Raw genomic sequence first — 14,282 nt, 5'->3', positions numbered from 1 at the left:
GCTGGACTCGATGATCTCCCGAGGTCCCTTCCAGCCCTAATGTCTATGAAAATCTATGAAAAAATTTACATAAAGTGCTATATCATTTCTTAACCTTTTTTTAAAAGGACAGCAAAAGTTCTGGCCTGCTACATAGACCTACCATATTGGTTGGTATTTGGAAATTTGGGGATCCTATGACCTGACAGAGAGAAGAGATTAAATTGTTCTTTGCAAGAAAATGATTTGATTCACTTATCCCTTTGTTTTGTTCATGAACTAATTCTGATTTCTAAACAAATTGATGTTAATTAGCATTGCTGAAATATGCATTCAAATTTCACCCAATGGTAGCATGTGAAAAGCTATAACATTGAGTTCCTTCCTTTAGGGAAATGAAAAGAAGTTGCCCCTGGAACTCCATCATATGTTGTAAAAGATTGCTCATCTTTATATATCTTGCACACCATGCCATTCTTTGTCACCTTTTTCATAGATGTAGGGTCAAAGGGGACCTGAGTGGATCATCTAGTCTGACCCCCCCCCCCCCCCCCCTGCCCTGGGCGGGAATGAATACTGGGCTCATATGATCCCTACTAAGTTAAGCTCATATGACCCCAGCTAGGTAGTTATCAAGCCTCCTTTTAAAGACCCTTAAGGTAGGAGACAGCACCACTTCCCTTGGCTGCCCTGACTGTGAAGTAGTACCTCCTGATGTCTAGCCTGAACCTACTCTCAATCAACTTGTGGCCATTGTTCCTTGTTAATCCGGGAGGCGCTTGGGGGAAACAAGGTCTCGTCCATTCCCCTCTGGTCCGCCCTAGTAAGTATATAGATGGCCACTAGATCCCCTCTCGGCCTTCTCTTGTGAAGGCTGAACAGGTCCAGGTCCCTTAGCCTCTGCTCATAGGGCCTAGCCTGCTGCCCCATGATCATGCAAGTGGTCCTCCTCTGGACCCCCTCAATGCTGGTCTCATCCCTCCTGAAGTGCAGTGCCCAGAACTGGACACAGTAGTCGAACTGTGGCCTGACCAGCGTTGCATAGAGGGGGAGGATCACCTCCTTGGACCTGTTCCTGATGCATCTGTGGATACATGACAAGGTGCAGTTAACCTTACTGACTGTGTCCTCACGTTGGCGGCCCATGTTCATTTTAGAATTGATAATGATTCCAAGATCTCTTTCTGCCACTGTGCTTTTGAGAAGGGAGTTCCCCAGCCTATAGGTATGCTGCTGGTTCTTCCTGCCCAAGTGCAGTCCTCTGCACTTGTCAGTATTGAATCCCATCATAGTCACATTTGCCCACCCCTGTAACCTGTCCAGATCCAGTTGTATCCTGTCCCTCCCTTCTGGAGTGCCCACCTCACCCCAAATCTTGGTCTCGTCAGTGAATTTGAACAGGGTGTTTTCCGCCCCCTCGTCGAAGTCGCTGATAAAGCAATTGAACAGTATAGGCCTAAGGACTGAGCCCTGGGGGACTTCACTGCCCACATCCCTCCAGGTCAAATATGACCCATGCCGCACCACTCTCTTGATGCAGCCCCCTAGCCAATTTGCAGTCCATCTGACTAGGCATCAATGCCACAGTCACCTAGCTTTTCAATGAGAATGGGGTGGGGAGACAGTGTCAAAGGCCTTCCTGAAGTCCAGAAAGAGTACCTCTACTGCGACACCTGCGTCCAATGATTTGTGACCTGATGGTAGAAGGCAGTCAGGTCGGTCTGACAGGGCCTGCCCTTAATGAACCCATGCTGGTTGCCCTTGAGCATCCTCCTCCTGGCCTCTCCCAGATATGCTCCTGGATAATTTTTTTTCCACTGGTCTTGATTAAGATCAGCACAATATTATATATTTATTCCCCTTTCTTCCAAGCTTTGAACTTTTAGTTGATGTTGATGATACTAAAAGGGCAAGAATTGGCTTCTGAATTATAGATTCATAGATGCTAGGGTTGGAAGGGACCTCAACAGATCGAGTCCAACCCCCTGTCTAGGTAGGAAAGAGTGCTGGGTTCTGATTAGTACTCTCTGGAGTTAACTGGGTGGTTTGCACCTCCAAACCTGTTGTTTTGCTCTGTCTCCAAACTCAGGCAGGCAACTTGAAGGTTTTTTCCATTGCTGTAACAGCTGTAGACTTCTTTCAAAAAACCCCAAACAACAACAAACCAACCCCCCACAGAGGTTCCAGAATTGTTTTTTCTTTACTTAGTTAAGAACTATGTCTGTCCTCCTTCTGCCTGGCCAATCTTTTGCCTGCCTTGTCCTTTCTCCATCCTTTGGGGAGTTTTGTCTTATGGAATGCCTGAGTATTGCTCACTTTGACCAGTCCCCTAAGTCTCATAGTTTTGTTTCTGCTCTTTCATTTGAAGGCTAACGTTTTCCAAGCCTTGGAACAAGGAATAAGAAATAATGAGTAAGAAATGGTAAATTTTCTTGCTTTGAGAACATGGATATTGAGGAAGAGAATATTGGTTCTTCAGTCATGTGAATGTGTCTACATAACGTCCAGGCTAGGGACACACAGTAAAAAAGCCTGAGCCTGAATTGATTCAGTCTTTCAAGGTTAGTCTTAGCTGGCTAGGCTGAACTGGTTTGTAACTGGACAGACATTCTTGCTGGACTAAGGAACTTCAGGAGTGTGCCTGCAATGGCTCAGGCTAGAAGCCAGGGGGTGCTAGAGCAGCCCTCCCTTCCCTTGGCAGGGCAGGGCTGAGCTGAGAGGTGGTGTGGCCAGGCCCTGGCAGGACCTCTGATTAGGGAGGTCTGCCTGCACCATCCCAGGCTTTTCCCACCTGGCTGTTTAAGGGGTGGGCAACCCCAGGCTAGCACTGTGAGGCATGGAGGGGTGGGCAGTGCATGCATCTGTTGATGATACAGAACTTTCCAATCCCCCTCTCCCTGCTTCCTTATACTGTCTGCAGCAAACTGACAGGCAAGCAAGTCAGCAGGGAGCTGATAACAGTGTTTGTCACTTCATCAGCAAAACAAAGCCTCTTTCCATTAGTTCAAACTCTTCTTAAGCAGCTTACCTGCTGACCTGTTAATTTGCTCCAAAATGCTCTGAGTGGTAACTGTTCTGTCTGCCTGTCCCAGTGAAATTGGAGACACACGCAGACATCTCTAGGCATTAGGTACCATATCGCATGTCTAGGGTCCATGGGACTGGAGTCTGTTGTGAGAGATGGGAGGGAGGAATGGGGAGATTCCTGTTTAAGCAGTAAGGGAAGCTAGGCAGACCCTGCTGTGCCTGCAGTCTGCAGGAGCTCCAGGCAGGGAGCAGAGAGGAGGGGCTAGCCCTGTTGTGGAGCAGAGAACCCCGGCCAGCCCAGAGAGCACATGGGGATGTTGCAGGAGTCTGGTTCATCTTAAGCCAGCAAGGGGTCTGGGATGGACATTGCATAAATGGTTTGACACAAATCGGTGAAGTCTGATACTACATTCAATCAGGTTTACCTCAAACCCGTTTCAGCCATTTTCAAACTGGTTTATGTGCACTGAATGTCTGTTCTGTTACAGGTTTAAACCAGTTTCTGATCACTTAAACTGGTTTATGTGTAATGTGTGTTCTTAGCCACAGTGACTGACTCACACGTTCATTTAGTCCAGTAATGCTATTTTGGAATTTGCCTGAAAGATGAAGAGTACAGTGCATTGCAGTGTTCAAATGATCAAATCCCACACTTGGTTCAAACTCACTCACAAACAGGAAGTCAGTGGTTTTGATTTCTTGGAAGCTTTTCAAAGTGGTTCTCAACCTTGTTAGATTCAGGGTAATCCTCAGAAAATGCCAGCTCTTAATTTTCAGTCCTTTTTTTTACTACAGAAGAAAGGATAGAGGAACTTTCTGTTGCAAAGAACTTAGGAAGACCACGAGAGAGAGGAATATTTTTAATATGGGCCAGGGCCAAAAGTTGCACACAAACTGGTTTAAGTGATCATAAACCACTTTAAATCTGTAATGGAACAGAAGATCAATGCACATAAACTGCTTTTTAAATGGCTGAAACTGGTTTAAGATAAACTTGGATGTAGTATCAGGCTTAACTGATTTAGGTCAAACCAGTTCATGGAACTTCTGTCTTAGACCCCTCCTGGTTCAAGTTAAACCAGAGTCCCCCAGCATTCCAGGATTCTTTGCAGCCCAGGGTTGGGCTGTGCTGTCTGCTCCAGGGAGCAGGGTTGGCCTTGTCCCTCTGTTCCCTAACTGGAGCACTGTCACTGCTCTGGCTGGCTGAGAACAGGGTAGGGAGGGAAACCCAGCTCCAGATTGCTGCTAGGTCTGCCTGCTGGGGTGGAGCAGCCTCTGCCAGGCTTTTCTCCCACTCGCCACTGGAGCAGAGGAAGGGGGTGGTCAGACCCTGGGGCCAGGCAGACAGAATGAGGCAGAGGGCCACCTCCCCCTGCCCAGGGCTCCAGCCAGGGCAGACCTGGACTGAGGGAGGGAGAGGGGCTTAAACACTCTCTCCTACCCCTCTGCCCCAGTATGCCAGCCTGGGGGTGGTGTCTGGCTATGTCCCCATCCCCTCCAGTTGAGCGGGGAAAAGCCTGACCGGGCCAGCTGCTGTGCCCCTGCCAAGCCAGCCTCTGCTGGAGTCCCAGGCAGGTGTGGGGGTTTAAACCCCCCTCCTCTCCTCTGTCTTGGGATGCTGGCCTGGGGCTGGGGTCTGGCCACTATCTCCCCATCCCCTCCCAGCTCCAGTGGGGAGCAGGGGAAAAGCCTGGCAAGGGCTGCTTCCTGCCTTCCCCCACCCCTGTGGGACACCCTGGCTGGAGCCCCTGCAGGCCAGGGTGGGGGTTTAAACCTCTCTCCCCAATCTTGCTCTGTGGGCCTGCTGGGGCCTGGCCATGCCCCGCCCCCCCCCCCATCTTATGCAGGGGTGGGGGAAGGGTCTGAAGGCTGTCTCTCCCAGCTTCCCTCCTGCCTTATAGCCACTGCCAAGGAAGGGAAGGCATGCTCTGGCACCTTCCCCCACCCCAGCTTCTAGCCTGAGCCACTGCAGGCATGTGGCTGTATTTCCAGAATGTCTTGGTTCTACACAGTTTAGACTAACATGCAAAAATTGAATCAGCCTTGTCCTTTTTGACTATCTGTACTTGACCATTATGGTTTCCTATTTGAAATCTGTAGGCTTATCTTGTGAATCATGGTTGCGCACCTAACAATGTTAAAGTTACCTGTCATCCTGCAGCACCCTTAAAAGGATCTCAAGGCACTCCACAGTCCCATGGCACCCTGGTTGAGAATCATTACTCTGGATTTTATTTTACTGTTAACACTTTTTGTCCAAGTATTAGGCTTATGTAAAATGCAAACTCTTACATTTTAGCAATGATTATAAAAGACAGAACTCTACTATAATTAATCTCCAGGTAACTTCAGTGTTTTCCTCTGAAATGTTGTTTAGTAGCTACTACTAAATATACTATTTCTTAATAGATATTCCCACCATTTATAAAAGTATTTAGAACTATTTTTCCTGTTCTTTCTCTGGTTGCAGAAGTTCATCACTGAGAAAAGCTGTTCTATACCTGCTCACAGTTATGGTTAGTTATACCATTGGTGTGCATGGAACTTTATACACGAATGAGAATATAATGCCTTCCTTTGTCATAAGGAGCTTACAGTCTAAGTCCAGATCTTGCACATGCACATGTTCAATTTTATGGTTTGAGGAGTTTCTTTGAATTCAGAGATGATAACCATTGCCTAAACCCATGTAAGACCAAAGGCTAAATAGTCAGACCCTTCATCCAGTACTTGCTATACCATGATGTAATCTGGAGGTACCAGCTAACTTTTTCATTTTAAGACTTCCAGCAAATTGAGTACATCCTGAAGATGAAACATTTTCTGATGTTGGGATATATTGGTGATTCTGAGACACTAAGGAAATAATATGCATTAATATTAAAATGCATCACGTTACTATGGTGATAGATACTTTGCAAATGTGTATAAAATTGTAAAATTATTATAATAATTGGAGCTGTGCAAAGATAAATTATAATTTTAAACCAATTTTGAGCTTGGTACAGAAGTGATGGAGTAAGATTCTTTGTCTTGTATTATGCAAAATTTAAATAGAAAAATCCAGCCCTAAAATCTGACATGTATATCATCACTCACTCACTCACTCACTCACTTTCTCTCTCTGACCTGCTCATTAAAAATGCTAAATGACAGTTGTAATTTCTTAAATAAATACTTGTGAATATATTTTTTCATGATTCACCCACCTTTCATCACAAATGTGGTTCAGTTGAATTTCACTTTCAAATTGCTAATTTTCGTAACCCGATGAATATTCCTAAATAATTTCCCACCATCTCTATAGGCTATGAAAGTGCTGTTTGCTACACAGATGGCATGACCTCTTCACTAAAGTAAATGCTAGTAGGACAAGAAGGATAAACAAATCAGTGTAAGGTCAGTGTCAGTCCAGTGGCTGATGTAGAAAACAATTTGTTAAAAGGGATGTGAATTGAAACTGAGATGAGAATATCTTTGGTAACATGGGTTCTAAGAAGCTCACTTTTTTGAAGAGTGTAGAAATGTTAGAATCCAATACTGATTATGTACACGATCCATAACTAATATGGGCTGTGGGGAAGGATGGAGTGGGTGAAACTATGGGCTGAGGAAAATGAATAAAGGAAAGGTGATATTTGGCCTTATGCGTTTGGTATCCCCATGAGGAGGCTGACAGGAAACTTGACCTTTCTGTAGGTTGTTTGCTTGAGTGGGAGGTGTCTGGTAGCTCCATGTGACAGAGCTTTGCTAGTTGTCTCCTGGGGGCTTGAAGAAATTTTCCTTGCCACCTTGAATGCATTAAGTGACTTCTGAGTCCCTTTTTTCACCTTTGGAAGCACTGGATATTTGCTATGGCTAGGAGTGGCGGATTATTTTGGATATTCTGGTGCTCCTCAGTGGCACTTAGGTACCCAAGAGGTTTCTGTCTGTGTTGAGCATTGCTTGTTGTGATTGGGGACACGCTGATCATCAGACTTGGATTCCCCACATCAGATTGGCTAAAATCACTCCACTGTGTTTACCTTCTTCTGCAGTGTGGCGCATGGCGCACTTCCTAAGATTTTCTGAGCATAGTTTTCTGAGCACAAATCCTGCCTTAATGGCATCCTGGTCTTTCCTGCTTTCATCCCATGGAACGTTGTATGCGCTTTCTTTTTATTTGGTGCTTTGTGATTGTATTGAACAATACAGCCCAGACTGGATATCCTTGTGGATCCTTTGAATAAATGACTGCCTCTGCATAATGGAGGTTGCACTCAATGCGATAGGAAGCTCTTTCAAATCATTGCGTTTAACTGCAGTTTTTAAAATCAAATCCTCGTAACAGGCTTTTTTAAAAGGCATCAGGTGTTTATACACATTTGTAAGGAAGAAATCTGTGTGTAGAAAGAATCAAAAGCAGCGTTTGATAGTTTTAATGGAAGTACAGATATAGCGATAAACTAGAAATAGAAATTAACTAATTAGTTAATTTCTATAAGGAAAAAAACACCCCAAACTTTGAAGCTTCAACATGTTCTGTAGCATTTTTATTCTATATAGTATGCTTGGTCTTTTATTAACTTTACTAACTTTTTTTTTTTTTTAAACAGGTTGTGCCTCAGATTTAGTGGCCTACCAGAGTGAGGTAATGACCTCACTGAATAGGGCTGGGGAACAAAAGCATACCTAGTACACTTCTGTCTCGCATAGCTTTCTAAACCTTTGCATGCGCAGCTTGGGTCAAATGACTTTTAGGCTGATAATGTTGATGAAACCCTTCTTGGCAGAAACCAATGTGTGAACAATAATAATTCAACTGAGAAGACAGTATAGCTGGCTGGATGTAAAAGATTCATTCACTTAAAGTTTTAAATTATGAATTATTGCACATTGACCATAAAATTTATAAAGGATTTTTCATTTAACTTCCATAGATAAAGGTTATTGTTCTATAGGATTGGATACCTATATTTTAGTATAGCATTGCTTCCTTCTGATAACATCATTTAAAATTCCAGTAAACATAAGCTTACCCTATACAAATACTGAAGCAGAGAGTCAGATTTTCCTTGCTTTGTTGTTTAGTGTTTAGACTTCCTTTCTTTTAAGGCTGAAATCTGAGGTCGAGATGGTCAGGCCAGCCTTACACCTTGCTAAAAGAACTTAAATATTGTGTACATTTATTATTTGTTGAAATGGGAAATAGCTCCTACAATGTTTTGGCATTTGCAGCATGGTAATACACACACCATTGAAACCTTGATACTACAAACACTCTGGGGATTAACTTTATTCACCTGAATAATCCCATTGACCTCAGTAGCAGTTCTTCCAAGTGTGAATGTGACCCAATAGTGAGTATTTGTTACTGGTCCCATGCTGTGCCCAATTCAAGAGGATGTGTTTTTTTGCAGTCCCACCTAAAAGCTTTTCTTTTAGGGGATTTAACCAGTATTTCTCAGTGGAGGTCCCATGGTGTTTTAAGATCAGTTTAAAGATGCTGTGTGATGTTATTAACACTGTTAGATGTGTAAACACCTACACTTGATTCACAAGATAAACCCAGAGCTTTCTAGCGGGAATCCACTGTGTCCTAAATATTCTGATCTCTGTGGTCTTTCTGAGTTGCCTGCAACAGATGAATTGGTCTATTATTTTTCTGTAATCAAGAAACCAGTGAAAGCTAAGAGCTAGCATTTCTGAGGTGTGCTTTGAATCTATTGAGGAGGTGCCCCAATTCAAAAAAAAAAAAAAAAAAAAAATTGGAGACCCACCGATTCTTAAGACTCATGCTCTTAGCTTTCAGTCCCTGTTGTGTCAGTCAAACTAGTATCCAGCAAACATAGGCGCCGACTCTGTGGGTGCTCTGGGGCTGGAGCACGCATTGAAAAAATTAGCAGGTGCTCAGCACCCATAAGCCGTGACTGCAGCTACTTGCAGACATTAAAACAACAAACAAACCCAAAAACTGTACTTTACTAGAAGAAGCAGCATGTTACTTCAACCCAGCTCTGCAGCGTCTGTAAAGATGGGGTGTTTCAGGGGGGCTTTTGGCACTGAATCAGCTTTAGCTGAAAATGAGCTATTAGATAAAAGTGCCAGACAAGCCCCACTAAAGCACCCAATCTTTACTTCAACCTGACTCTGTAGCGTCTTTAATGTGCTGTCTCTTCTGGGCATGTGTGGGGCTGAGTGCAGGAACATGCCAAGTTTGAAGTTAACTGCCTTTTGGTTTTTTAACATCTGCAAGCACCCACTGGCAAAAACCAAAGTCGGCACCTATGCCAGCAAATTAAATTATTTACATCCTATTCCTTGCAGATTCAGCCCGAGGTTAGCCAGTAGAAGATCTGCTAATATCCTGTACCCTTCCTGACACTTACCCTGAGACCTGCTGAATATTTAATACAGTTTGGTCCATGCAAACTTACTGCGAGACTCATGTGTAATCAAGAACATCTGAGCTGCAATTCATTCTGCCCACCACAAGAGCAGTTGTCTCCTCCTGCTCCACTAAGCTACTTAGCACTGTGGAGAGGAGGTGGCGGCTGCTACAATGGTCTCTGCAGGAATGTGAAGGAAGGGAGCCAGGAGCTACTAAGGTGGTGAGGAAGCAGACAGTAAGAGCTACTGGTAGGAATGGAGCTATTTGAGGGTGCAAGATGACCTGCAGGTAATAGAGGGAGCATGAGTTAATGCTGAACCCTGGGACCATGCTCAGCTTCCTCGCTATTCTTTTACATAGCCACTTGACTCCCCTGGTTCTCTTTCTTGTCTCAAGCTCCCTGGCTGCTTATGGGCCCTTAACTTTCTTTGCAGGGGTGCAAGGGGAATGCAAAAAAAAAAGGTAGCTTCACTTCCTCTGCTGCCACTGCTCTGGGAAGTACTGGGAGAGAGATTTACTCTCAGTCCGGTGCTTTCCATCAGGACTTAATCCACATATAATATTTTCAAAACTGATGCATATGGCCATGCACACATTATTTATATATACTTTGCACAAATTTCAGACATATGGAGCCTCAGAAAACTTGGCACCCATGTTTTATGCACCAAACTGACAGACAGTAGGAAAGATTTTATTATATAATGTGGATTGCAGAAACTGAATCTCAGGTTTTAAATCTGGAACAGAGGAAAATGACTTATTATTGCTTTCTTGAGGGTGGACACTTTTTCATTTGGATTTACTTAGAGGGTGTATGGATCCATTGAACTTCTAGCTGTTTCACAGTTCCTGACTTCCACATGGTCATCCATCCCTTCATTTAGTTTTCTCCCTTGGGCTGTAGCGTGTTGAGCCAGAGAACTCTCCAGCACTTGGGTCCCTCACTTGACTTTTTGGGTGTGACTGGGAGTTCATAATTGCAAAATGAACTCATCAAAGAGAACAAATTAGTTTCTCCTGAAACAATGCAAGTCCTCGTTTATAGACTGGCTTTGACTATAATTTGGGTGTGATACTGAATCAAGTGATCATGCTAGTTTTAACTTCTGAATTGACCCTCAAATCCAGGTGGCTGTTTTACAAGTCTGGGCCAGACTCTTTCCTCACTCCCACCCCCACCTCTGAGAAAGCAATCATTTTTGCTAAAGCAGTCAAGGAGCCAATTCTTCCAGTCATCAGAGACCTTATGATCTGAAGAAGAGCTGTGAAGCGTTACGATTCAATTTTGTATGGGAACACAGTTCAAATAGACTGGAATAGCCTGCTGGACTTCCTGTCTGAGCTGTATCAATTATAGCCAATAAAGAGCAGACATGAAGTTCACCTAGATGATCTGTTATATGTGTTTTTTTCCTCATAATTACAAGTTGCTTAAAATTGGTGATATTAATAGGAACTTTGAAGTAGTTTTCATATTGGGTGTCAGCCATATCAAAAAGTCCGTCCCCTGCCCCCTGCAAAAAATATTTACTTGCAGAATTTTAAAACTGCTTCATTGATTTAACTTAGTACAGTTCTCTTTGGCTATAAAGAACAAGTTGCAATGATTTGTGATGCTGTGTCAAAAATATCATTAAGAAATTTTAGGATAAGGGGAGCAATTAGTGATTCACTTAAAGTGAAGACTAATGTCAGAGACCCCTCTAGGGCTAAACTTCCTTTGTGCTCTAGTCATTAATTGCCCTTTTGAATGAGAAGGGTATTGGTAGCTGGGTTTAATTAAGCATACATGGGTAAGCAATGAAAACATCAGAAACATTTAAAATAATTTTAGGTTGTTTTCTTGGGAAATAAAGACTTTTTTCTTTTTGATGTGACTTCTTTCTACTCCTCAGGCAACAGTTTCTACCTAATTTTCTAAACATAGTTTAGGATTGTTTTTCATTGGGGGTTTTGGCAGGAGATGTAGTCTTTTTGACTATGTCAGTCCTTTAGTGGAATGACATTAATGTTTTCAGTCTTAAAACTGATTCAGAACATGTTAACATAACTCTGAGCAACAGATAGCACCATTGCAGTCTCAGTCTACCCTCTGCTTAAGGCTGCATGGCTAGAAGGGCTACTGGAGATAGATAGGTCTAAAATTCTTGTTACTTAAAATTCAAAAAAATTGTGCTGACTCTATACTTTTTTCTTTTAAACAAGAAGGTATTTGATCATCCACACTGATTTTGGGGTTCAGCAGTGTGTATCGTTAGCACAAACTCATGATTATCCATTGGACACTGTAAATTACGTGCTCTCATTGGAATTTGTATTTTCAGTGGTGACCAACAAACAGTACTTCTGGCAGGAAGCATTCCATAGATATCTGGCAATAAATTTTCCTTGCATGCCTAGCATGATATAGACCAGTGGTGCTTATGGTTTTGATTCTGGGCATGCAAGGAAAGTTTATTGCCAGATCAGGCCCTGCACTGTACTTGTGCACCAGGATTGGGCTCCAGGGGCCTGCAGTGTAGGGCTGTGCAAAGTTTCAGCAGCCATTTTGTTTTGGAGGTGTTTTAGGCTGTTTCAGTGCCCTATACACCAAATCCAAATAGAAAAGGAAGGCTCCAAAACACCTCTGAAATAAAACAAAGCATCTGAAACATTTTGGAAACATTCTGGAAAATTTCAGAGTTTTGGAGCCAGGCTTGCAGGGAAAGAGATGTATGCTGCTGCAGTGCCTCAGAACTCAGCTCTGCAGGGAGCAGTAGTGCATGCTGGGGGTCTCTTTGCTGGTGCTGCCCCAGCGGTCTGGGGCTGCATGGGGTGGGCAGCAGCACTGAAGAGACCCCTGGTGTGGTTCTCTGCTCCCTGGGAGCCAGATCCAGCAGCAGAGCAGTGCTGGTTCCTGCTGCACAGCCTGGCTCTGCAGAGAGCAGAGGCACAAGGCAGGCAGTGGTGGCAAGGACACCCTGGAGCAGATCTCTGCTCCCTGTGGAGTCAGGTTGCATGGCAGGGCAGTGCTAGTCCAGGCACTGGTGAAGAGTAGGGCAGTGCTCCTAGCCACTGCTGCCCGCCCGGTGTTGCTGAACCAGCAGGGGGCAGGAAGCAGTGGCAAGGAGACTCCCGCCGCAGATCTCTACTCCCTGTGGAGCCGTGTCATACGGCAGGGACCAGCAGCCATGCTCACTACTCTGCGTTGCTTCCATGCCCCACAACCTGGCATGATGGGGATCAGAGATCCATGTGGAGGAGGTCTCCTCGTTTGCATGACGGGCATGCCTAATCTAGCAGGGCCATGGCTCGTGGGGCTTCCCAGAGATCCTAAGCTGGATGACACGGCACCAGGGACCAGATCTGACCCACTGATTGGGAGCTGAGCATCCCTGATATAAATTACTGCAGTGTGGGGCCATTGGAGAAAGTATGTTTGTAGGCTGTAACACCACTTAAAAATGAATTTCCTGTGTACAAGTTATAACAATACATTGTTAAAATACTGTTGTTTCGATTTCAGCATGAACAAATATTTTCCTTGTTAAAAAAATATGCACTGTAACAACTGCACTTTCCAATGTAAACATCTGGAAAGAATATATATTATTTGTACTAATGGCTTTATGTTGCATAAGGATAATCAGAAAACATTCAGTTCTGTGGCACAACGCTGTAGCAGTTCCCAGCTTCAAGCCAACTAGTAACTGGAAACATTGATAACCTTACAGTACAACTTTAAAAGTTGGGGTGTACCATTAGACTGATATGTTAGAACTTGTTAAAAATAGCATATCCTGTCGTGGAGTACATCCAACAATCTAAAATTAACCTCATGTCCTGGATATGATACTGCTAGTGGTCACAAGCACCAAATAGTATTCAACACCTCTCTTCAAGGCAAGCCACAACATATGTTTACTTCAAGTACGTTATGGGTCTATGCAAGACTATTTTCCTACATAATCTTATTTAAATAGCATCAAAGATATTGTATTATAGGCATTAAAAACAGAGTCCTTTGTAGAGGCATGTAAAATCTTATGGCCCTGTCCTGTTCAGTTAGTGGGTATAGTAGTGGATCCTAATTTAACAGTAATGGCATAGGCACAAAACATGGGTGAGGCCTTTAAGCAGCCTTAGTCACATGTAACAATGTTAAAAATGTGGGCAGCTTTCTGTACTTAGTAACTTAAACCAAGGCATTGAATGATGCGATTCATATGGCTTGACATGGACTGTTCTATGCTGGCTGGGATCCTACCTTTTCTCTGCCTTTTTTTTTAAGGCAGCTAAGCATTTTGGTGTTCTGGGGCAGAAGGCTGTTTTTAAATCCATCAAAGTAACGCTTTGGTGGGGAAACAAGAAGAAGAGATTCTGTTACAGTTTGGCAGTTGATTGCAGATGATGAGTCTTTAATGCTTGGCTCAGTGACCTAAAAGCTGTATGTGTCTTCATCTAGCTATCTTGTATGTATGATATAGATATACACACAATTCTCATAGGAAGAACATCCTGAAACAGATGAGCGCATTGCTAAGCCAGTGCTATACCTTAATTTAGTTCCTGTTACCACTAACTTCTGGCATTAAAAGTGAATATCTTACCAAATATATGCATGTTTTATTAGAATGATTATGAAAAACTGCTTCTTAGTTAAGTTTCCCGATTTTAAAAAATTATGGTTTTTAATAAGGTGAAAGACTTCTGTCCAGTACGTTTTCAGTTTTTTGACAGAGCTTTAGAGAGTGTCTGAGCTAAGTAGTTTTAAAAAAAAAAAAAAAAAAAAAAATTCATAAAATCCTCTTCCATAGTTTTTTATATCTCTGCAAGCACCAAATATTACATTTGGGGATTTCAAGTATTATAATTTCCAGCCATAGTTTAAGTATCTAATACTTTCCATTAAGCCCTATTTTTA

This window comes from Crocodylus porosus, unplaced genomic scaffold, assembly GCF_001723895.1.
Source record: "Crocodylus porosus isolate Cpor-Errol unplaced genomic scaffold, CroPor_comp1, whole genome shotgun sequence".
In the NCBI taxonomy this organism is placed as follows: Eukaryota; Metazoa; Chordata; order Crocodylia; family Crocodylidae; genus Crocodylus; species Crocodylus porosus.
Note: the sequence above shows the minus strand (reverse complement) of the source record.